This window comes from Stegostoma tigrinum, chromosome 43, assembly GCF_030684315.1.
Source record: "Stegostoma tigrinum isolate sSteTig4 chromosome 43, sSteTig4.hap1, whole genome shotgun sequence".
NCBI lineage: Eukaryota > Metazoa > Chordata > Chondrichthyes > Orectolobiformes > Stegostomatidae > Stegostoma > Stegostoma tigrinum.
Window position 1 is genome coordinate 12,761,430 of NC_081396.1, and position 23,694 is coordinate 12,785,123.

Below are 23,694 nucleotides of genomic sequence, written 5' to 3' on the forward strand. Positions count from 1 at the left end.
AGGTTCAAAAACAGATTGAACACAAGCTCAAACACAACATAACTGAAGTGTGTTGCAGCGAATGGAGCTGAGCTACAATAATGATGCCAAAACCAGATGGTGCCCAGTGATTATGTGTGCGCTACCACAAAGTCAACACAGTTACAAACTCTTATTCATACCCTGTTCTATTTTTGGAAGACTGTATTGAAAAAGTGGTACGAACAACTCATATATCAAAGTTTGACATATTCAGCGGATACTGACAGGTAGCTTTATTCAAAAGAGCAATTTCGGCTTTCGTGACACTGAATGGACTGTGCCAGTTTAAAGTCATGTCATTTGACATTAAAAAAGCACCTGCCTGATTTCAAAGTCAAATGAATAAAGTATTTTTGGGATTACCTAGTTACGTGGTGTACATTGACGATCTGGTGATTATTAGTCACATGTGGGAAGAACACTTGAAGCATCTATCAGAATTGTTCAATTGACTTCAGGAGACAGACTTGGTGATAAACTAGGCTAAGAATGAGTTCGCAAAAGCCCACGTCATGTTCCCAGATCATGTCACTGGATGTGAAAAGATAGCCCCAGGGGATGTGAAAACAAAGGTATTTAGCGAATTTCCCATACCATTCACAAAGACGGAAGTACTATGATTCCTGCAACTGAGTGGGTTTTACCAGAAGTTCACAGCAAACTTTAGGAGTGTGGTTGCTCCACTGACTTGAAAACTCCACTTGAAAAAATGCAGAAGCTTTCAGTAGGTCGAGATTGCAAGGAGGCATTTGACAGCCTGAAAGCTGTGCTAACCACTGCCCCAGTGTTAGCTACACCTAATTACACGAAGCCATCCAAGGTAGCTATCAACTCGAGAGACGTGGGTCCCGTACTCTTGCAAGACAACAACGAGAAGATAGAAAGAATTACTGGGTGTTTTTCCAGAGAACTGAATAAATATTGGAAATATTCCACAATTGATGAGAAAATCTCGAGTTTGGCATTGGCATTGTAACATTTCAATGTTTACATTCCAGGAATGAGTCTGGAACAATTGTATACACTGAATGTGACGACGCTCTCACTTTAAAAGGCTATTTTAACCTTTCTTTTTAAAAAGAGAGACAGAGGTGCCAAACTGGCTACTTGAAGATGATTTAAGTTAATAACGTGAGGTCTTTTGGTTTTTTTTTAATGAAATAGTGGAAGCAGCCCAAATGGGTATAGTCAGCTCTCACAGATGCTGATTTTTGGGTTTTGTTTTTTTTTCAGTAAATCAGAAGCTGTTTGGGGTCTCAAAGAGTTGGAGCTTCAGTGAATGTCTCTTAGCTATTACACTCAGTTTTCTCCTGATGTTTGTTACTCCTGGGCTGAAGAACACCACAAGAATTGGTGCCTGAATTTGCCTTTTTGCTGAAGGGATGTGTATGTGGGATGTTGCTAAATTGGGACAATTAATTAATAACAGGTGCTGTATCTACTATTCGTATACTATAAGTTTTCCAATAGTTATTGTAAATCCCTTTTTCTTTTGTTTATATTTTCACCATAATGTTTGAATAACTTTTGTTTATTACTCAACTACATTAAGTAGCTTGACCAGTCACATCACATCTGGAACAGGGCACTTCATATCTCCCTCTAAAATAAGGGAAAGTTGAGTCTAGGCTATCTTCTTAAAACATTTTGAGGGGGCCTAGTCAGGTCTAGTCCATAACAAACTGGGGGCTCTTGCTGAGATCGAAATCTGTAATTCAGAATGAGGTTTAGGGCTGTTGGACTCAAAGGCAGCAAGTGGTGTTCGTGACTTTTGTTTTGAGAGTTGAATTTGCTTGGTTTACAGTTGGTGTGCCTTGTGTAGTAATGGCTTTTTCAGTTACCAAGAATTTTCTGAGAGTGGAAGAGGCGACTCCAGGAGTTTTACAAAAAATGAGCAAGGCAAAGCCGTCGGAATTGGCAGACAAACTGGGCTTAGGGTTGTTTGGGTCTGAGAGAAAAAGGGGGTAATTGCAGCAATAGCTTGACATTTAAAATTGATGGGAATGCCGTCAGAATCTTTGGAGATAGCTAGAATTCAATTGCAAATGATGCAGCTTGAATTAATTAGAGGCAAAGGGAAAAAAATATCCCTGGCAGATCTAAGGGAGTATAGAAAATGATACAGTTTTAATTACGACTAAAAGCAAAGGAATAAGAGGAGTGTAAGGCCCTAGCAGAAGAAAGACAAAAGAGTGAGGCGGCATGAGAAGGGAAACGCAAGACAGAAAAGCAGGAAGAGTGAGAATTTGAACTTCAGAGGTTGGCAATCACAAAGGAAAGTCAACTTAAAAGGGCGGAGATGAAGGGAGGATGTAAGCTTAGTGAGGAGGACAGTGGTGGCCAGCAAACCCATAACAGCCACCGCCCTAGTGGGGATCTATTTAAATATGTGCAAGGATTGCCTAAATTTGACAAGAGGGATATAGAGGCCATCTTCATGTCATTTGACAAAATTGCTAAACAAATGAAGTGGCTGGTGCCCATGTAGTATTGTCAATCCAAAAGTTGCCAGATAGAGCTTGAGAGGTATTTGCTTCGCTATCAGAGAAGGTACCTGGGGTGTATGAGGTGGTCACAAAAGCCATCTCAAGTGCATATGAGCTCGTGCCACAAGTCTATAGACGACATTTCAGGAATGTAAGGAGGGGACCATGGTCAAACATGTATTGAATTTGAAAAAATTAAACAAAGTCATTTTGTTCAGTGAATAATGGCATTGAGAATAGATCAAACACATGACGCTAATAGAGACGTGGTTATTTTCAAGGAGTTCAAAAATTCACTTCATCAAGTAATGAGTACTCATGGAAGAGCACAGAGTTAAAACAGCAAGATTAGCAGCTGAAATGGTCAATGGTTATGAGTTGGATCATAAATCAAAGTTTGGCTTCCAACATCAACCTGAGGGAATTGAGGGAAAAGCAAAAGAGAAATCCTCAGGTGGTCAGGGAAAAGGATATCTCATTGAAGATAATAAAGATAGTTTGTCACAGGGTAAAAAGGGAACTCATCAAGGGGAAAGGGAAGTAAAAAAGCTTATGTGTTTTCACTGTGATAAAATAGCCCACATGAAATTGCAGTGTTGTTGGTTCAGAAAAAGCACTGAGAAGACAGATGTGGGGAAACAGGATAAACCAGTGAATTTTGATGAAGTAGTGGAGAAAGGTACAGTGGAAGCTAAGAAGCTGTACGAGAATGTACAACTTGATCATGGGTTGGTTGAGGAGAAAGTTCCAGGTCATTTTAACCATTTATTTGTGAGGGTAAGGTTTACTAACATATGTCAAGTGGAGTAGATAAAGAAATTCAAATTTCAATACAGAGCAAGTCAATCTTTAATGTTGAGAGATCAGGAGGTACATAATTCAGAAGGACTATTGCCAGAAAAAGTAGCAATATGTGGAATTCAGGAAAAGATAAGAAGAGCATCATTAGGTAACGTAAGGTTGGAGTGGCCAGTGAAAAAGCGGAGAAGTGATAGTAGGAATGTTGGAGGAACTCTCAGCTCCGGTTTGTCCTGATATACCTGAAATCAGTACTTGTTGACCATATGGATGTGTCCACTATATTTTCAGAGGCCATTCCATTATGTAATATCATAGCTAAAAGGATTGTCATGGAGATACTCGAATTTTTCACAAAATACAGACTATCCACAGAGATACAACAAGATCAAGAGTCAAATTATACGTCAAAATTATTGGGGGAATTTATGGATAGTTCAAGAATAAAATAATTCAAACCTATTGCATACCAGATTTCTGGGTTTTGGCTTCTCCAGTAAATCAGAAGCTGTTTGAGGTCTCAAGTGAAGGTTCAGTAAATGTCTCTTGGCTGTTACTTTCTACAAATTTTCTCTTGATGTTTCTTCCTCCTGGACTGGAGAATTGCATGTAAAAATCTGAATTTGCCTTTTTGCCTAAGGGATCTGTTTATGGGATGTTACTATATTGGAACAGTTAATTAGTATTAGGTATTGCATCTTTTGTTTGTATTTTAACTATAGTGTTTAAATGCATTGTGTTTTGTTTAATGTTAAGTAGTTTGACCAGTAACATTGCATCTGTAACACGGCACTTCACATCTATATTTAATATAAGAAAAAGCAACAGAAAGCACAAACTATTTTGATGGGGTTCTGGTCTGGTCAATAACACTGATCATAATCCCTTAAAGTTTTGGGAATATTTAAAAATACCGGACTGTTTAGGTGGAGCTTATCATTGCAGCCATTCAGTTTGAAAATTCTTCACATTACAGGACGAGAATGTAGTTGTTAGCATGCTGTTGTGACTCTGATAAAAGAAGAAAGTGGCATTGGGCAGCAGGGGAAGAATGGACTATAGTAGTGAAATGTTTAATGTAAGTGTATTGTAGTGTACTGACAGCATAAGACTAAAGGGTTTTAAAGAAGCCATCTTTGTATATTGATGCTTCATTTTTTTAAGGGGGGGGTGGTGTGATGATACTGTGGCTTTAGGAGGTGTATTTTGTCCTTCTTTTTCAAATGAAGAATAGTTGAGACAGGGCTGCCAAGCAGTCTACTCCAAAGCCAATAAAGTGAGCAGCAATACGTGAAGCCATATTTTTTCTGTTGGAACAATAGCCTGAGTAGGTGGGGTCAAGCTCACACAGAACCAGCACTTTTTTTTAAAAGTTTCAGCCTTCAGGAGCAGTGGCTGGGGTCTTGAAGCTGAATGTGGAAGCTCTTATTCCCCTCTCTGTCACAGCTAAAAGCTGGGGTTCTTGTCCTGCTGCTAGAAATGCACATCAAGACAATCCATTTTACTGAATTTGCCTTTACCAAGGGTATTTTTATGGGATGTTACTACATTGGAACAGTTAATTAGTAATAGTTTTTATATGTATATTAAATAAACATGAGTTAGATTAAAATGTAGATGGGTGGGTTGGTAAGTTTGCACACAATACAAAGATCGGTAGAATTGTGGATAGTGTAGAACGCTGTCAAAGGATACATTGATATATAGATCAGTTGCAGATACGGCAGATATGTTGAAATGGCAGACGGAGTATAATCTGGGTAAGTGTGAGGTGCTGCATTTTGAGAAATCAAATGTTAAGGAAAAGTATACAGCTAATGGCAGGACTCTGAACAGCATGTACAGAAGGATCTTGGGGTTAAAGTTCGTAGCTCCGTGAAAGCGGCCACAAAAGTAGATTGGATGGTAAAGGTAACATGCTTGCCTTTATTGGTCAGGGAATTGAGTACAACGGTCAGGATGTCATAGAATCCCTGCAGTGTGGAAACAGGCCCTTCAGCCCAACAAGACCATGCCAACCCTCAGAGCATCCCACCCAGACCCAGCCCCCTATGACCCACCAAACCTACACATCCCTGAACATTCTGGGCAATTTAGCATGGCCATTCCACCTAGCCTGCACATCTTTGGACTGTGGGAGGAAACCGGAGCACCCAGAGGAAACCCAGGCAGACACGGGGAAAACGTGCAAACTCCACACACGGCAGTGATCCAAGAATGGAATCAATACCTAGTGCTGCGAGGCACTGAGCCACCGTGCTGCCCAGATGTTGCAGCTTTATAAGACTTTGGTTAGGCTACACAGAGTATTGCATTTGGTTCTGGTCATCCCATTTTAGGCAGGGGGATGTGGAGGCTTTGGAGAGGGTGCTGAGGAGGTTTATCAGGATGCTACCTGGATTAAAGGTTACAAACTACGAAGGTTGTTTTCTCTGTCGTGGTAGAGGATGAGGGGAGGCATGTTAGAAGTTTATAAAATTATGAGATGCATAGATTGGGTTGGCAGTCAGAAGCTTTTTCCCAGAATTTAAGATATCTAATACTATGGGACATAAGACGTAGGAGCAGAAATTAGGCCATGAGGTCCATCAAGTCTGATCAACCATGATTGAGTGGCAGAGAAGTTCCTCAACCCCATTCTCCTGCTTTCTCCCTGTAACACTTGATCCCCTTGATAAACAACAATCTATCTATCTCAGCCTTAAATATACTCAAAGACACAGCCACTACAGCCTTCTGTGGCAGTGAATTTCATAGGTTCACCACCATCTGGCTGAAGAGGTTTCTCCTTATCTCTGTTCTAAAAGGTCTTCCTTTTACTCTGAGCTGTGCCCTCGGGTGCGGGACTCTCCTACCAATGGAAGCATTTTCCTCCAACATCCATTTTGTCCAAGCCATTCAGTATTCTGAAATTTTCAATTAGATCCTCCATCAGCCTTCCAAACTCCAATGAGTATAGTCCCAAATGTTCCTCATGTTAAGCTTTCCGTTCCTGGGACCTTTCTCGGAAACCTCCTCTGAACCCGCTCCAGGGCCAGTACATCCTTCCTGAGATATGGGGCTCAAAACTGCACACATTACTCCAAATGTGGCTTGACCATAGCCTTATAAACTCTCAGTAGTACATCACTGCTTTTATACTCAAGTCCTCTCAAAATAAATGCCAACATAGCATTTGCCTTCCTTACTACTGACTCAATCTGCAAGTTTACCTTGAGAGAATCCTGGACTAGAACTCCCAAGTCTCTTTGCACCTCAGACTTCTCAATTTTCTCCCCATTTAGAAAATAGTCCATGCTTTTATTCTTCTTACCAAAGTGCAAGGCTTCACACTTTCCCATGTTGTGCTCCATCTGTCACTTTTTTGCCCACTCTCCTAACCTGTCCAAATCCATCTGCATCCTCCCCGCCTCCTCACTACTGCCTGACCCTCCACCTATCTTTGTATCATCTGCAAACTTAGCCAGAATGCCCACAGTTCTTTCATCTAGATCATTATTGTACAAAGCGAAACGCTGCAGTCCCACAACTGACCTTGCAGAACGCCACTTGTCATCAGCTACCATCCCAAGAAAGACCCTTTTGACCCGACTCTCTGCTTTCTCTGCAGTGGGGCACAGGTCTCTGGCACAGAGTCTGTCCCTGCTGCTCAGAAGGGAAGGGGGAAGAGGAGCAGAGCAGTAGTCACTGGGGACTCCATAGTTCGGGGGACAGATAGGAGGTTCTGTGGGGGCAGGAGAGACTCACGGTTGGTGTGTTGCCTCCCAGGTGCCAGGGTCGTGATGTCTCTGATCGTGTTTTTGGGATGCTTAAGGGGGTGGGGGAGCAAACCATGAATAAGCTCCACATTTCCAATGTGCCCATCCCCTGCAGTTTCCTTCCCCATCCTATGCTCCCTAAATCTTGCCTAATCTCATCATAATTGCCTTTCCCCCAGCTATATCTCTTGCCCAGTGGTATACACCTATTCCTTTCCACATTGGCACCAACGACATAGTAGGAAGAGAGATGGGGATTTAAGGCAGAAATTCAGGGAGCTAGGATGGAAGCTGAGAGCTAGGACGAACAGAGTTGTTGTCTCTGGTTTGTTGCCCGTGCCACGTGCTAGTGAGGCGAGGAATAGGGAGAGAGAGGAGTTGAACACGTGGCTACAGGAATGGTGCAGGAGGGAGGGTTTTGGATACTTGGATAATTGGGGCTCTTTCTGGGGTAGGAGGGATCTCTACAAGCAAGATTGTCTTCACCTGAACCAGAGGGGTACCGATATCCTGGGGGCAAAATTTGCTAAGGCTATTCGGGTGGGGTTAAACTAATTCAGCAGGGGGATGGGAACCAAAATTGTAGTTTGACTATAGAAAAGGTTGAGAGTAGGGCAGTCCGAAATAAAGTTTCAGGGACGCAAGATGGCAAGAGTTTGGTTTGAAGTGTGTCTACTTCAACACCAGGAGCGTCCGGAATAAGGTGGGCGATCTTGCAGCATGGGTTAGTACCTGGGACTTCGATGTTGTGGCCATTTCGGAGACATGGATAGAGCAGGGACAGGAATGGTTGTTGTAGGTTCCGGGATTTAGATGTTTCAGTAAGAACAGAGAAGAAGGTAAAGGGCGGGGGGGGGGGGGGGGGGGGGGGTGTGTGTGTGTGTGTGTGTGTGTGTGTGTGTGTGGCATTGTTGGTCAAGGACAGTATTACAGTTGCAGAAGGGATGTTTGGGGACTCGTCAACTGAGGTAGTATGGGCTGAGGTTAGAAACAGGAAAGGAGAGGTCACCCTGTTGGGAGTTTTCTACAGGCCTCCGAATAGTTCCAGAGATGTAGAGGAAAGGATAGCAAAGATGATTCTCGATAGGAGTGAGAGAGACAGGGTAGTTGTCATGGGGGACTTCAACTTTCCAAATATTGACTGGGAACACTGTAGTTCGCGTACGATAGATGGGTCAATTTCTGTCCAGTGTGTGCAGAAGGGCTTCCTGACACAGTATGTAGACAGGCCAACAAGGGGACAAGCCACATTAGATTTGGTACTGGGTAATGAGCCTGGCTAGGTGTTAGATTTGGAAGTAGCTGAGCACTTTGATAGTGATCACAATTCTGTTATGTATACTTTAGTGATGGAAAGCGATAGGTGGATACCACTGGGCAAGAGTTATAGCTGGGGGAAAGGCAATTATGATGAGATTAGGCAAGATTTAGGGAGCATAGGATGGGGAAGGAAACTGCAGGGGACGGGCACATTCGAAATGTGGAGCTTATTCAAGGAAAAGCTCCTATGTGTCCTAGATAAGTACGTACTTGTCAGGCAGGGAGGAAGCTGTAGAGCGCAGGAGCCGTGGTTTACGAAGGAGGTGGAATCTCTGGTCAAGAGGAAAAAGGCGGCTTATGTTAGGATGAGATGTGAAGGCTCAGTTAGGGCGCTTGAGGGCTACGAGGTAGACGGGAAAGACCTAAAGACAGAGCTCAGAAGAGCCAGGAGGAGACATGAGAAGTTGTTGGCGGATAGGATCAGGATAAACCCTAAGGCTTTCTACAGGTATTTAAGGAATAAAAGAATGACGAAAGTAAGATTAGGGCCAATCAAGGGTAGTATGGGAAGTTGTGTGTGGAGTCAGAGGAGATAGGGGAAGCACTAAATGAGTATTTTTCAACAGTTTTCACTCTAGAAAACAACAATGTTGTCGTAGAGAATACTGAGATACAGGCTACAAGACTAGGTGGGATTGAGGTTCACAAGGAAGAGGTATTAGAAATCCTTCAGAGGGTGAAGATACATAAGTCCCCTGGGCTGGATGGGATTTATCCTAGGGTCCTCTGGGAAGCCAGGGAGGAGATTGCTGAGCCTTTGGCATTGATCTTTAACTCGTCATTGTCTACAGGAATAGTGCCAGATGACTGGAGGATAGCAAATGTGGTTTCCCTGTTCAAGAAGGGGAGTAGAGACAACCCTGGTAATTATAGACCAGTGAGCCTTACCTCAGTTGTTGGTAAAGTGTTGCAAAAGATTATAAGGGATAGGATTTATAATCATCTAGAAAAGAATAAATTGATTAGGGATAGTCAGCACGGTTTCGTGAAGGGAAGGTCATGCCTCACAAACCTTGTTAAGATCTTTGAGAAGGTGACCAAACACGTAGATGAGAGTAAACCGGTTGATGTGGTGTATATGGATTTCAGCAAGGCGTTGGATAAGGTTCCCCACAGTAGGCTATTGTACAAAATGCGGCGGAATGGAATTGTGGGAGATATAGCAGTTTGGATCGGAAAATGGCTTGCTGAAAGAAGACAGAGGGTGGTAGTCGATGGGAAATGTTCATCCTGGAGACCAGTTACTAGTGGTGTAACGCAAGGGTCGGTGTTGGGTCCACTGCTGTTTGTTATTTTTATAAATGACCTGGATGAGGGCGTAGAAGGATGGGTTAGTAAATTTGCAGACAACACTAAGGTCGGTGAAGTTGTGGATAATGACGAAGGATGCTGTAGGTTGCAGAGAGACATAGATAAGCTGCAGAGCTGGGCTGAGAGGTGGCAAATGGAGTTTAATGCAGACAAGTGTGAGGTGATGCACTTTGGTAGGAGTAACCGGAAGGCAAAATACTGGGCTCATGGCAAGATTCTTGGTAGTGTAGACGAGGAGAGAGATCTCAGTGTCCATGTACACAGATCCTCGAAAGAACGCACTGCCAGGGTTAGTAGTGGACGCAGATATAATTGGGGCATTTACAGGGCTTTTAGATAAACGCACGAATATGCAAGGAATTGAGGGATTTGGAGCAAGGGCAGGCAGAAGGGGCTAGTTTCATTTGGCTTCACGTTCGGCACAATATCATGGGCCAAAGGGCCCATTCCTGTGCGGCACAGTTCTATGTTATACATATTATTTTGTTAAACATTTCAATAGTTATAGTTAAGCCAATTATTTTATTTTCTTTAATCTGTACTCTAATTGCATCATAGAACTCCTGCATTGTAGAAGCAGGCCATTTGGCCCATTGAAAACACACCTAACCTCCGAAGAGCATCCCACCCAGATGTGCCCCATGACCTTATCCCTGCATTTCCCATGGCTAATTCAGGTAACTTGCACATCCCTGGGCACTATGGCAATTTAGCATGGCCAATCCACCTAGCCTGCACATCTTTGGACTGTGGGAGGAAATCAGAGCACCCGGAGGAAAACCCATGTAGACATGGGGAGACGATATAAACTCCACACAGACGGTCCTCCTCATGGCGAAATCAAACCCAGGTCTCTGGCACTGTGAGGCAGTACTGCTAACCACCATAATGCCCTAGCATATGAACAGTGTGTTTTCTTTCAAAAGAAAATGAGCCCCAGCGTCTCTTAAACTATTTACTTTATTGGCTTTGGAGAAGACTGCTACGCATCTCTGTCTCAACCTTCCTTCATTTAAAAAAAAAGGACAAAATACACCTCTTAAAGCCATAGTATCGTCAGAAGACGATTTCTCACACAAATAGCCACACTGACTATTCCCGATAGTCCTTGCCTCTCTAAATGCATGTAAATCCTATCTTTCAGAGCCTCTCCAACAACTTACCTAGGACTGACATCCTTAGCTTGCACTCTACTTCTTACAGCTTTTCTTAAATAAAGGCACAACATTAGCTACTCTTCAGTCATCCACCACCTCATCTGTAGCTAAAGATGATACAAAGATCTCTGCCAGATAGCCCACAATTTATTCTTTAGGTTCCCACAGTGTCTGGCACACAATTGATCATGGCCTGGGACAATTATCCACCCTTGTATATTTTAAGACTTCCAGAAACTCGTCTTCTGTAATATGGACTGTTTTCAAAACATCAATGTTTATTTTCCTCATTTCCCTGACCTCTATGTCTTTCTACCTAATAAAAGCTAATGCAAAATATTTGTTGAGTATCTCTCTCACCTCCCAAGTTCTACATGTAGACAATCGTATTGAACTTTAAGGGGCCCTATTCTCTCCCTAGTTATACTTCTGGTTTTATTTAGATTAGATTAGATTAGATTACCTACAGCATGGAAACAGGACCTTCGGCCCAACAATTCCACACCACCCTTCTTTCTTCCAAGGTCAAAGATCGATGATAGTCAGATCCAGATAAATCGAATGAGACTGTTGGATGTTGACATCGTTTTTGTTTTCGACTTTCCGCTTTGCAAATCCTTCTCATTTAAAATCCTGCAAAAAAGGAGTTTTACAGGAAAAAAAAATCAGTCAATCTGAGAAAGAAATTGGAAAAGTCACACTTACCTTGGCTTGAGTTTGCTGTGTAAATGCTCTCCTTCAGACCTCCAAAAACTTGTCCCGAGGCCAAGGTCATTTTCCTATTTGCTGCAAATGCTGGAGCGAGAATTTAACTCAAATCCCTGAGTATTTCTGTAATATTCCAGTCCACACTGACTCCATCTCAATCACTCTCTTCCCCCTTCACCTCCTGCTCTCACCCAGATCTCGCAGCGGCATAGCGCTTGCGCAGAACCATAGTTGCGTGGGAGGCGCTGGCCACGCCCCTCCATTCGCTCCGACTGGTTGGAGGACAGCCGCCACACCACTTCTCCGATTGGCCCAGAGCTGCCGTCAATCTGCCAGTCCCCATGGTGAGCAGTCTCAATGCTGGATGCTGGATGGAAAGGGCGGGGCTGGAAGTGGTCGAGCCCTCAGACAAAATATACGGAGAGAATCCACAGACAGGTCTCTACCTCTAATGGCCATCAAATCCGGAAATGGATATTGGATTTGTGGAAGGATTTTAGTTCACGTTTAGCCAGTCGCTCTTTCACCAGGGGATCACCTCTTATTCAATCATTCATAAAACAATCAATTAGAGTCCGTATGACTTCTTGAGGGGCAAATCATATTGACGGATGTATTAGAACATTTTGAGGAGGTAACGAGCAAACTAAACAAAGTGGAAGTAGACGTAATGTTTCTGGATATTTTAAAAGTGTTCCATAGCAGGCCGCACGTGGTTATTTAGTTAGAAAGGATTACGATATCGGCGGTTGTATATTAGCATGGACACAGAATTGGGTAAAGAAAAGTAGCAGATAGAGATATGGGAGAAGGATAGCATTTGCACAATGTAACCACTTTTATGGATGACACAGACATCAGTGGGAAGGCGAGTAATAAAGCTGATAGAGTCTACAGAAGGCCATCAACAGGTCAAGCGCGAAGGTAACAACTTGGCAGGTGGAACGTAAATACATTTTAGCAGAAGGAATAAAAGGAGCTGTTCATAATTTAAATGGGGAAAGACTTCAGAAAGCTGCAGCACGCAGGGATGTGGGATTGTCATGCAATAATCACAAAAGGCTAACATGCAGTATAGCAGATAACAGGGAAGGCAAGTGCAATGTTTGTCTTTACTTCAAAAGGAATGGTACGTAGAAATAAGGATGCCTGATGAAACTAATGGGACATTAATTTGACCACAGCTCGAATACAGTGAACTGTCTTATCCCCTCGTTTGAGATGTTTTGACATTAAAGGCAGTTCACATAATTTTTACTAGTTAGGTAGTGAATTTGCTTTTGAACACTGCTCTGTTATTATTCAATGAGATCATGGTTAATTTGATAAACCTCTACGCCATTTACCTGCCTTTATGCCATAGACTTTGATTCTTTAACTGGTAAAAATCTATTTCAGCTTGAATATACTAAATGAACAAGCTTCATCAGCCCTTTTGCAGCTAAGTAATCCCACAGATTCATAATGCTCAGAGAGAAGAAATTTGTCCTCATCTCTGTCCTAACTGTAAAATGCTTAGATAATACCTCTCATCCTAGACTCTACTGCAAGGAGAATCGACCATTCTCACCAGCTCCCTCAGAAAATTGTATGTTTCATAAGGACATCTTTCATTCTTCTAAACTCCAAATGCTCTCCTTCAGAGGGTCCAAACTATTCAGTCTCTTCTCATGTTAAAATAACAAGACTTCTTTACTTTTATACTTCATTGCTTTTGAAAGTAGGGCAAAAAATCAAATTGCTTCCCTATAACCTGAACTTGGATGCTCACTTTCTATGAGTTATGTAGGACTGAAATCTCTCTATCTGCAGTTTCTATAGCCTTTCTCTAATTGGCATTTAATTCCTCTACCTTCCTGCCCAAAATGTGTCACCTCACATTTTCCCACATTATATTTTATCTGCCATTTACTTGCCCAACCTAACCTGCCGACATCTCTGCATGCTCTGCCATCCTCAGTACTTGTGTCCACCTATTTTTGTCTCATGCATAAACTTGACTTTGGTACAATTACTTCCCTAATCCAAGTTAGTCACAGACAGTGTAAATTACTGCGGTCAGCACTGATTCCTGTGGTAATGCACTACATACAGATTGCCAACCTGAAAATGCCCCCTTTATTGCAACTGTCTACTATCAGTTGGCCAATCCTTTATCCATGCTAATATATTACCTCACTACCATGGGCTGTTGTCTTATTAAATAGGCTACTGTGTAATAACTTATCAAATAACTTCTGGAAATCTAGTTATATTATGTTTACTGCTGCCTCTTCAAATTCTAATAAATCTTTCAGGCATGATTTCCATTCATGAAGCCATACTATCTCTGCTAGATTTTCTAACGTGTTTCTAAAGGCTCTGCTATTCGCCAGTTTTGAATAGACCAAGATTTTTTTCAAGTACAGATGTTAGGCCAACTAGCTTTGCTCACCTGACTTTCTTTCTCCCATTCCTTTTTTTGAATAAGAGTCAAATATATGCAGTTTTCCAATCCTGTGTCTTTTCTAGATTCAAAGGATACTTCAAAGCATCCATTAACTGTTTTTTACCTTTGGCTTATCTGTTTGATTTGATTTTTTTTGTCATCATGTGTACCTCAGTACAGTGAAAAGCTTTGTTTGTGAGCAGTATGAGCAGATAACGTAACTACATAAGAACTAGGAGCAGGAGTAGGCCATCCGGCCCCTCGAGCCTGCCCCATCATTCAATAAGATCATGGCTGAACTTTTTGAGACTCAGCTCCACTTACCTGACCACACACCATATCCCTTAATTCCCTTACTGTTCAAAAATTTATCTAGCTTTGCCTTAAAAACATTTAGTGAGGTGGCTTCAACCGCTTCACTGGGCAGGGAATTTCACAGATCGACAACCGTTTGGGTGAAGAGGTTCCTCCTGACCTCAGTCCTACATCTGCTTCCCTTTATTTTGAGGCTGTAACCCGTAGTCCTAGTTTCACCTACTAGTGGAAACAACTGCCCTGCCTCCACCTTATCTATTCCCTTCATAATCTTATAAGATGTCCCCTCATTCTTCTGAATTCCAATGAGTATAATCCCAGCCTACTCAGTCTCTCTTCATACTCCAACCCTCTCACAGGAAGCAAGGACATACAGATCATAGGGTTCTTCGATTGCACTGCACATGAGGTGCACGAAACAAGATCAACATTATTTGAAGTTTAAAAGTCTAAAGAGTCATTAGTCTAATAACAGCAGGGAAGAAGCTGTTCTTGAACCTGTGTTCAAGCTTCCATATCTTTTGCCTGATGAAAGAGATTGTACGAGAGCATTACCGGGTTGGGAGGGGTCTTTGATAAAGATGGCAGCCTTTCTGTGGCAATGAGAGGTGTAAATGAAGCCCATGGATGGAAAGTTGGCTTCTGTGATGGTCTGTACTGTGCACTCAGCCTTCTGTAGTTTTTTGATGGTCCTGGGCAGAGCAGTTGCAGTACCAGGTCATTATGCATCCAGATACTGTGCTTTCTATAGTGCATCTGTAAAAGTTGGTGAGGATCCTTATGGACATGCTGAATTTCGTAAGCCAACTAAGGAAGAAGAGGTGTTCTTTTGCCTTCTTGATCATCGAATCTATGTGGGAAGTCCAGGAGAGATTGTCAGCTATCATCACTCCCAGGAATTTGACATTTTTAACCCTCTCAGCCTCAACTCCATTGATCTGGGGTTGGGGGGGGGGGTGGCGTGGTTCTCCTCCTTTCTTTCTGAAGTCAATGATCGGTTCTTCAGTTTTGCCAACATTGAGAGAGAGGGTGTTATTACTGCACCATGTCACCAAGCCCTCAATCTCCTTTCTGAATTTCAACTCCTCTTTGTTTGATATCTGGCCTACTACAATGGTGTCATCAGCAAAATTTTAGATGGCATTCCTTCAGAATATTGCTACACAGTCTTGAGTGTACAGGGAGTACAGTTTGGGGCTGAGAAGGGTTATTGTGCAGAAGATGCAGTCATCTACCTTCACTGATTGCAGTCTATGGGTCAGGAAACTGAGGATCCAGTTGCAGAGGACGGAGCTGAGACCTGGGTCGTTTGAGTTTTGAGATCATTTTAGAGAGGATTATGGTATTGAAGGTGGAAGTGTAGTCAATGAGCAGGAATCTGATGTAGGTACCCTTGTTGTCCAGGGCTCTCCAGCTATTTGCTTTAATATCCTTGGATGCAACCCATTAGATTCAGGGGACTTCAGGATAACAAAGTGTGAAGCTGGAGGAACACAGCAGGCCAAGCAGCATCTTAGGACACAAAAGCTGCCGTTTCGGGCCTACACCTTCATCATCCTCTAATGAAGAGTCTAGGCCTGAAACATAAGCTTTTGTGCTCCTAAGATGCTGCTTGGCCTGCTGTGTTCATCCAGCTTCACACTTTGTTATCTTGGATTCTCCAGCATCTGCAGTTCCCAGTATCTCTGATCACAGATTCAGGGGACTTGATATCTTTCAGCCCCATTAGTTTCCCTCGTACTTTTTCTCCTCTGACATTATTTTCTTTCACATTATTATTTCATCAGTCTCATTATCTAAGAAGCTTATGTTCACTTCGGTTTCTCTCTTTTTTCCACATATTTAAACAAGAGCTCTCCATCTTGATATTACTTGCTTGTTAACCCTCAGTTTATTTTCTTACTGTATTATTCTACAGTGATTGGTTGGATTTTGAAACATTCCTCATCTTCTGTCATACCACTAATCCTTGCCAATTTATCGGTTTTTGCTTTCAGTTTGATGCTATCCTTAACATCGCTGGATAATCCTGGTTGTCTTATCCCCATCCTGATTCTTTATTCTAATTGGTCAGAAATCACACAACACCATTTTACAGTCCAACAGGTTTATTTGCAAACACAATCGTTCCAAGCCTCACTCTTTCTTCAAGTGTTAGTCATGTTGTGGCAAACATGATACCAAGTGAAACTAATCCCTTCTGCCTGCATTTGGTTCATATCCCTCAATTCCTTGCACATTTGTGTGCTATCTAAAAGTGCCCCCCATAGCTGTGCATTTCAGACTCCTACCACAGTCTGTGTAAAAAAAACCTTGCCCTTCACGTTTCTTTTGAGCTCTCCTACCTCACATTAAATGGATGCCCCCCACCCCCCGCTAGTATTAGACATTTCAATTCTGGGGACAAAAGTTCTGACTGCCAAACCCATCCATGCATCTAATAATTTCACAGACTTGTATCAAGTGTCTCCTCAACCTCCGTTGCTCCAGAGAAAACGACCTCAGTTTTTCTAGCCTCTCCTTATAGCTCACACTGTTTAACCCAGGCAGCACCTTGGTAAACCTTTTCTACCCCCTCTTCAAACCCCCACACTCTTCTTGTCATGTGGTGACCAGCACCAAACGCGATATTCTGTGTGGCCTAACCAAAGTCTTATAAAGCTGCAACATCACATCCTGACTCTTGTACTCAATTCCCCAGCCAGCCACCCTATTTATTTGTATTGCTACTTTAAGGGAGCTGTGGACTTGAACCCCAAGATCCTTCTGTACATCAATACTGTTCACAGTCCTGCTATTAACTGTATACTTTTCCTTAACATTTGCTGTCACAAAGTGCAGCACCTCAGACTTACCTGGACTAAACTCAATCTGTCGTTTCTCTACCCATATCTGCAACTAATCTATATCCCACTGTATCCTTTGACAGCTTTCAACACTCTGATCTTTGAATCGACTGCAAACTTACTAACCCACCCATCTATATTTTCATCCGCGTCAGTTGTATCAAACAGCAGAACATCCCAGTACAGAATCCTGCAGAATGCCACTAGTCAATAATCTCCAGCCAAGAAAACCTCCTTCCACCACTACTGTCTGTCCTCTACGGGCAAGTCAAAACTGAATCCATGAAGATTTCAGTATTCAATAAGCACTTGGACAAACATATGAACAGGGAGGGAGTACAGGGATAAGGATCCTATAAGTTTTATTTGGAAGGGGAAAATGTGTTGGCACAGGCGAGGAGGGCCAAAGGACCTGTTCTTGTTCTGTACTGTTCTTTATTGTTATTGTTACTTGGTGTTTAACGTACAAAGTACTGAACTTTAAAGAATTAGTTGCCACCAAATTCATAAAAACACACTTCACGCTGATGCCAATATCAACTGTCCTCAAACATTACACTAAACCTTGGCACTTTTGGGCAAGTCTTTCTCCTTCACAGCATAAAGCCAGATTGGTTTTACCATCTTTATCTGTCACTAAATAGGTTAGTCTTGACACAACCTCAGCAAAGGATTGCTGTATGCCTAGGAATTGCAATAAGGTGTTGTTCATCTCCAGCTATTTCCTGTGTGGCTCCTTACTAAAATTAAAGTATGGTGGTTTGGAGTCTCCTGTCAGTTCCTTTATATCCTCGTTAAGATGTCTACACTGATCACGTTCTCGACCCACTTTTCCAATGCCGTCTTCGAACCGAACAGTTACATCTACTACCATGATCACTTGTCCTTTCTTAATTATTAAGTCTGGCCTTCCAAAGTGACAAGTCTTTGTCTTCCACCCATGGTTCAGTGAATGTTGTCCAAACGTATTCGTCATTGTTGTTATTTTTACATGGAACATAGAACAGTACAGCACAGCACAGTACAAGCCCTTCAGGCCACAATGTTGTGCTGACCTTTTACCCTAAACCTAAGGTCTATCTAATCTCCACCCCTATCTTATACTATCATTCATATGCCTAAGTGCCGCTTAAATGCCCCTAATGAAGCCGACCTCACTACCGTCTCCAGCATTGCATTTCACACCCCTACCACTGTCTCAGTAAAGAACCCACCACTGACATCTCCTCAATATCTACCTCCACTCACTTCAAAACTATGCCTCCTGGTAATAGCTACCTCCAAACTAGGAGAAAGTCTCTGGCTGTCCACTCTATCTATACCTCTGATCATTTTGTACACTTCTATCAAGTCACCTCTCATCCTTCATCATTCTAAAGAGAAAAGCCCTAGTTCACTCGAGCTTTCCTCGCAAAACCTTCCCTCTATTCCAGGCAACATCTTGGTAAATCTCTTCTGCACCTTCTCCAACATTTCCACATCTTTCTGTAATGAGGCGACAAGGACTGGACACAATACTCCAGATGTGGCCAAACCAAGCTTTTGTACAGCTGGCACACAACTTCATGGCTCTTGAACTCGAGCCCGCTCTTAATGAAAGCTAACATACCATATGCCTTCTTAACAACTCTATTCATCTGGGTGGCAGCTTTCAAGGAACTGTGGACATGAACCCCAAGATCCCTCTGCTCCTCCACACTGCCAGGAATCTTTCTGTTAACCCTGTATTCTGCTTTTAAGTTTGTCCTTACAAATGAATCACCTCACATTTTTCAAGTTAAACTCCATCTGCCGCTTCTCAGCCCAGCTCTGCATCCCACGAATGTCCCTTTATAACATAGAACAGCCCTCCACACTGCCCACAACTCAACCCATCTTCGTATCATCTGTGAATTTACTAATCCACCCTTCCACACCTACATCCAAATCACTTACAAAAATCACAAATAAAAGAGGACCCAGAACAGATCCTTGTGGTACACCAGTCATAACTGAGCACCATGTTGAATATTTTCCATCCACTACCACTTTTTGTCTTCTAACAGTCAGCCAATTCTTAATCCAGTCTGCCACATTTCCCCCATTCCGTGCCTCCTTACTTTCTGCATGAGCCTACCATGGGGAATCTTATCAAACACTTACTTAAATCCATGTATACCACATCCACTGCTCTACCTTCATCCACGTGTTTGGTCACCTCTTCAAAGAATTCAAGAAAGTTTGTGAGGAATGATCTACCCCTCACAAATCCATGCTGACTATCACGAATCAAACTGTGCCTATCCAAATGATGATAAAGCTTATCTCTCAGAGCCCTTTCCAATAATTTGCCCACCACTTAGGTAAGACTAACTGGCCTGTAATTTCTGGGGTAATCCCTATTCCCTTTTTTGAACAAAGAAATGACACTTGCCTCTCTCCAATCTTCTGGCCCTATACCCGTGGACAGTGAGGAAAAAAGATCATCGCCAGAGGCCTGTGATCTCTTTCCTCACTTCCCATAGAATCCATGGATAAATCCCATCAGGCCCAGGGGACTTGGCTATCTTCAAGTTTCTGAAAATTCCTAGTATATCTTCCTTACCAACATCAACCTCCTCTTGCCTAGCAGCCTGTTTCACTCTGTCCTCCTTTACAACTAGGTGCCTCTCAGTTCTGAATACCTATTTTTATTTTTCATGTGTTTTTAACAAATGGACAGTTTCCAGATAAGTGGGCTAAAGTTTTGAATGGGGCCTCACAGACAGACTTTACACATGTATGGTCTACTCTCAATAAGATAGTCATTGTGGGGTATAGATTGCGCCACAATAGCAAGATTAATCTTGACAGTTTGATGTAGCATGATGTTTTCACCCAAGAATTTGAGATCTTATCATATTTATCATTTTCATTTTAATGAGAAGGCAATGGTCTGGTATTATTGCTTGATAATTAATGCAGAAACTGCATGAATGTGCTGGGAACCCAGGTTTGAATCAGCTGATCATGGAATTTGAACACAATCAAAACACAATCTGGCATTAAGAATCTGCTGATGACCATAAAACCATTGTTGTCGGGAAAAAAAATCCATCGAGCTCACTAATATTCTTCAGGAAAGGAAATCTGCCATCCTCGCCTAGTCTGGCCTATGTGTGACTCCAGATCCACAGCAATGTGGTTGACATTCACCTGACCCTGAAGCAGCCTAGCAAGCCAATCTATTCAAGGGCAGAGAGGGATAGCTATAAATACTGACCACCCAGCAACACCCATGTCCCACTGAGATGCTATTGGGATAACATCCCATTAATTTATAGAAGCATAGAAATCTATGTACTTTATCTGCCTACACATAGGTATGCAGGCACTGCCCTAAAGCTTCCTGCCCAGCTAGGAATTCGGTGTAAGACTTTGCAACTCTTAACTTCCTACACATCAGTATGATCGTGTTTTTGGGATCCTAAAGGGGGAGGGGGAGCAGCCCCAAGTCGCGGTCTACATTGACACCAACGACATAGGTAGGAAGAGACATGGGGATTTAAGGCAGAAATTCAGGGAGCTAGGATGGAAGCTGAGAGCTAGGACGAACAGAGTTGTCGTCTCTGGTTTGTTGCCCGTGCCACGTGCTAGTGAGGCGAGGAATAGGGACAGAGAGGAGTTGAACACGTGGCTACAGGAATGGTGCAGGAGGGAGGGTTTCGGATTCTTGGATAATTGGGGCTCTTTCTGCGGTAGGTGGGATCTCTACAAGCAAGATGGTCTTCACCTGAACCAGAGGGGTACCGATATCCTGGGGGCAAAATTTGCTAAGGCTATTCGGGTGGGGTTGAACTAATTCAGCAGGTGGAATGGGAACCAAAATTGTAGTTCGACTATAGAAAAGGTGGACAGTAGGGTGGTCCGAAATGAAGATTCAGGGACGCAAGATGGCACTGGCGAGCAAGAAGTTGGTTTGAAATGTGTCTATTTCAATGCCAGGAGCGTCCAGAATAAGTTGGGTGAACTTGCAGCATGGGTTAGTACCTGGGACTTCGATGTTGTGGCCATTTCAGAGACATGGATAGAGCAGGGACAGGAATGGGTGTTGCAGGTTCCGGGATTTAGATGTTTCAGTAAGAACAGAGAAGAAGGTAAAAGCGGGGGGAGGTGTGGCATTGTTGGTCAAGGACAGTATTACAGTTGCAGAAAGGATGTTTGGGGACTCATCAACTGAGGTAGTATGGGCTGAGGTTAGAAACAGAAAAGGAGAGGTCACCCTGTTGGGAGTTTTCTACAGGCCTCCGAATAGTACCAGAGATGTAGAGGAAAGGATAGCAAAGATGATTCTCGATAGGAGTGAGAGAGACAGGGTAGTTGACATGGGGGACTTCACCTTTCCAAATGTTGACTGGGAACACTATAGTTCGAGTACTATAGATGGGTCAGTTTTTGTCCAGTGTGTGCAGAAGGGCTTCCTGACACAGTATGTAGACAGGCCAACACAGGGCAAAGCCACATTAGATTTGGTACTGAGTAATGAGCCTGGCTAGGTGTTAGATTTGGAAGTAGGTGAGCACTTTGGTGATAGCAATCACAATTCTGTTATGTTTACTTTAGTGATGGAAAGGGACAGGTGTATACCACTGGGCAAGAGTTATAGCTGGGGGAAAGGCAATTATGATGAGATTAGGCAAGATTTAGGGAGCATAGGATGGGGAAGGAAACTGCAGGGGATGGGCACATTCGAAATGTGGAGCTTATTCAAGGAAAATCTCCTCTGTGTCCTAGATAAGTATGTACCTGTCAGGCAGGGAGGAAGCTGTAGAGCGCAGGAGCCGTGGTTTACGAAGGAGGTGGAATCTCTGGTCAAGAGGAAGAAGAAGGCTTATGTTAGGATGAGATGTGAAGGCTCAGTTAGGGCACTTGAGGGCTACGAGGTAGCCAGGAAAGACCTAAAGACAGAGCTCAGAAGAGCCTGGAGGAGACATGAGACGTTGTTGGCGGATAGGATCAGGGTAAACCCTAAGGCTTTCTACAGGTATTTAAGGAATAAAAGAATGACGAAAGTAAGATTAGGGCCAATCGAGGATAGTAATGGGAAGTTGTATGCAGAGTCAGAGGAGATAGGGGAAGCACTAAATGAGTATTTTTCAACAGTATTCACTCTAGAAAACGACAATGTTGTCAAGGAGAATACTGAGATACAGGCTACTAGACTAGGTGGGATTGAGGTTCACAAGGAAGAGGTAATAGAAATCCTACAGAGGGTGAAGATAGATAAGTCCCCTGGGCCAGATGGGATTTATCCTCGGGTCCTTTGGGAAGCCAGGGAGGAGATTGCCGAGCCTTTGGCATTGATCTTTAACTCGTCATTGTCTACAGGAATAGTGCCAGATGACTGGAGGATAGCAAATATGGTTCCCCTGTTCCAGAAGGGGAGTAGAGACAACCCTGGTAATTATAGACCAGTGAGCCTTACCTCAGTTGTTGGTAAAGTGTTGGAAAAGGTTACAAGTGATAGGATTTATAATCATCTAGAAAAGAATAAATTGATTAGGGATAGTCAGCACGGTTTTGTGAAGGGTAAGTCGTGCCTCACAAACCTTATTGAGTTCTTTGAGAAGGTGACCAAACAGGTAGATGAGTGTAGACCGGTTGATGTGGTGTATATGGATTTCAGCAAGGTGTTCGATAAGGTTCCCCACAGTAGGCTATTGTACAAAATGCGGAGGAATGGAAATGTGGGAGATACAGCAGTTTGGATCGGAAATTGGCTTGCTGAAAGGAGGCAGAGGGTGGGAGCTGATGGGAAATGTTTATCCTGGAGACCAGTTACTAGTGGTGTACCGCAAGGGTCGGTGTTGGGTCCACTGCTGTTTGTCATTTTTATAAATGACCTGGATGAGGGCGTAGAAGGATGGGTTAGTAAATTTGTAGACGAAACTAAGGCCGGTGGAGTTTTGGATAGTGACGAAGGATGCTGTAGGTTGCAGAGAGACATAGATAAGCTGCAGAGCTGGGCTGAGAGGTGGCAAATGGAGTTTAATGCAGACAAGCGTGAGGTGATGCACTTTGGTAGGAGTAACCGGAAGGCAAAGTACTGGAGTAATGGTAAGATTCTTAGTAGTGTAGATGAGCAGAGAGATCTCGGTGTCCACGTACGCAGAACCTTGAAAGTTGCCACCCAGGTTGACAGGGCTATTAAGAAGCCATACAGTGTTTTAGCTTTTATTACTAGAGGGATCGAATTCCGGAACCAAGAGGTTATGCTGCAGCTGTACAAAACTCTGGTGCGGCCGCACTTGGAGTATTGCGTACAGTTCTGGTCACCGCATTATAAGAAGGATGTGGAAACTTTAGAAAGGGGGCAGAGGAAATTTGCTAGGATGTTGCCTGGTATGGAGAGAAGGTCTTACGAGGAAAGGCTGAGGGACTTGAGGCTGTTTTCGTTAGACAGAAGAAGGTTGAGAGGTGACTTAATTGAAACATATAAAATAATCAGAGGGTTAGATAGGGTGGATAGGGAGAGCCTTTTTCCTAGGATGGTGACGGCGAGCACGAGGGGGCATAGCTTTAAATTGA

At 43.0% G+C, this 23,694-nt stretch overlaps 1 protein-coding gene across 11 annotated transcripts in view; it reads right to left on the bottom strand.

Annotated features, from left to right (window-relative positions):
- LOC125449029 (zinc finger protein 436-like) overlaps positions 1–23,694 on the bottom strand; it is an 86,291-nt gene that overhangs the window by 47,563 nt on the left and 15,034 nt on the right. For 8 of the 11 annotated variants that reach the window (XR_007246792.2, XR_009443138.1, XR_009443140.1 and 5 more), the window contains exons 1-2: positions 11,557–11,750; positions 11,319–11,484 (exon numbers count right to left, since the gene is read on the bottom strand). The gene's annotated coding sequence lies outside the window, so the exon portion shown is untranslated. Of the gene's footprint in view, positions 1–11,314; positions 11,485–11,556; positions 11,751–23,694 lie in introns of those variants that run through there. The other 3 variants (XM_059641741.1, XM_059641744.1, XM_059641746.1) reach the window with 3 other exon arrangements.